Below are 2,109 nucleotides of genomic sequence, written 5' to 3'. Positions count from 1 at the left end.
TGATGCATAGGATTTTTAAACTTATTATTATTCTGGTTACTAATTTTTTTAATTAATTATTTATTTATTTATCTATTTTGAGACGAAGTTTCCCTCTTGTTACCCAGGCTGGAGTGCAATGGTGCGATCTCGGCTCACCACAACCTCCGCCTCCTGGGTTCAGGCAATTCTCCTGCCTCAGCCTCCTGAGTAGCTGGGATTACAGGCACGCGCCACCACGCCCAGCTAATTTTTTGTATTTTTAGTAGAGACGGGGTTTCACCAAGTTGACCAGGATGGTCTCGATCTCTTGACCTCGTGATCCACCCGCCTCAGCCTCCCAAAGTGCTGGGATTACAGGCGTGAGCCACTGCGCCCAGCCACTAATTTTTTTTATTACAAATAACTTCTCGTGGTCTGTCGCTTGTCTTTCACTTTTAAAGAATGTCTTTGTATATGTGATTTATATTTTAATACAGTCATATTTTTTCAGTATTTTCAAAGATGAATAAAACCTGAAGGTGTATGTGCTGGAGGCGGAAGGTGTCTTAGGAAATTCTTGCCAAATGATCTTTCTTTTCTCTGTAAAGTGAAAGGGAAGAACAACTCTTAGACATAGCGGTAGAGTTCCTGAGATTCTGCCTTCCATCACCTTGCATGAACTGAATCCATACCAAATGGCTAGTAGACCTGGGAGTTGGCTTGGGTTGAGGGGAGGGGGGTGAGACAGGATTTCATACATGGAACCCTGCCTTACTAGAACTTACCATCAGGGGACTAGTAAGGATTAGGCTGTGTAGCTTGGATATACTGCAGTAGAAACTTGAGGAGGGGGAGATTGGAGTAGGGCTGAGTAATTGTCTATGGACTGGATTCATCAGGGCAGACCATACGTCAACTTTTATTTCTTCCTATACGCTTAAGACTCCCAGCGTCAAAATGAATAAACAAATAAAAATTCAAAAATTAAAGAATCAGGGATACTGCGGTCGCAGGGGCGGAGCCAGGGCCTTTTGCCCGCTTGGCGGCCGGCTCTGCCTTCCCTATTCTCGCCTCCCACTCGGCCGTGGCTCCCAAAGGCAGTTCTAAACAGCAGTCCGAGGAGGACCCGCTCCGGCAGGATTTCAGCCGCAACGTCTCGGCCACGTCCCCCGCGCTCTTCTTCGGGAACGCGTTCACCGTGTCTGCCATCCCCATCTGGTTATACTGGAGAATACGGCTTATGGATCTTCTTCAGTCTGCTGTTTCGTATAGTGTGATGACCCTAGTAAGCACATATTTGGTAGCCTTTGCATACAGGAATGTGAAATTTGTTCTCAAGCGCAAAGTAGCACAGAAGAGGGAGGATGCTTTTTCCAGAGAAGTGGCTCGAAACTTTCTGAAGCTGATAATAGAAAGATGTCTCGGAAGGAGAAAGATGAAAGAATCTTGTGGAAGAAGAATGAAGTTGCTGATTATGAAGCTACAACATTTTCCATCTTCTGTAACAGCACTCTGTTCCTGGTCTTGGTCACTGCTGCTTCCTTCTTCATATTGAAGAATTTCAACCCCACAGTGAACTACATTTTGTCCCTAAGTGCTTCATCAGGACTCATCGCCCTCCTGTCTACTGGCTCCAAGTAGACCAGGCCAGCTTACCCCCTGGCTTTGTGTCTATGGGTGGCCTGTGGTATATGAAAAAGTAGCAGGGTGGTCAGGGTGGGAGACACACAAGATGTTTTTACAGTCTAGAGCCTTAAACAACCCAACAGAATGTAATTCAGCATTTGTTTTTTGGCTATTTTTGGCAGATTGTTGAAATTAAATGAATTGAAAGGAAACAAAATAAGAGTCACACTGTCTTGGGCTGCAAAGAAACATAAGTAAGTGTATTCAAGGATAATATCTTAGTTAATGGAAGGAGAAAAGGTATATTAAAATATAATATGTAAAATTATATTCAAATTATACCTACAAAAGGTATTTTTACACTTACATTTTAAACCATTGTATTATATATAGTATATATTATATTTGTAGTAATATAAATGTTTATATTTTATATTTAAAACCATTAAAAATTTTTAAATTGTGGGAAATTTTATTAAAGGAAATTAATAGATAACTGGTGGTCAGTTAACCATGGAAGGC

General features: G+C 41.9%; 1 pseudogene; it reads left to right on the top strand.

The window, feature by feature from the left end:
* The first annotated feature begins 1,158 nt into the window (after nt 1-1,158).
* On the top strand, nt 1,159-1,804 carry LOC101040521 (translocon-associated protein subunit gamma pseudogene; annotated as a pseudogene).
* Nucleotides 1,805-2,109: the final 305 nt, after the last annotated feature.

This window comes from Saimiri boliviensis, chromosome 12 (genome assembly GCF_048565385.1).
Source record: "Saimiri boliviensis isolate mSaiBol1 chromosome 12, mSaiBol1.pri, whole genome shotgun sequence".
Taxonomy (NCBI): Eukaryota; Metazoa; Chordata; class Mammalia; order Primates; family Cebidae; genus Saimiri; species Saimiri boliviensis.
Note: the sequence above shows the minus strand (reverse complement) of the source record. Positions and strands in the feature narration are given on the sequence as shown.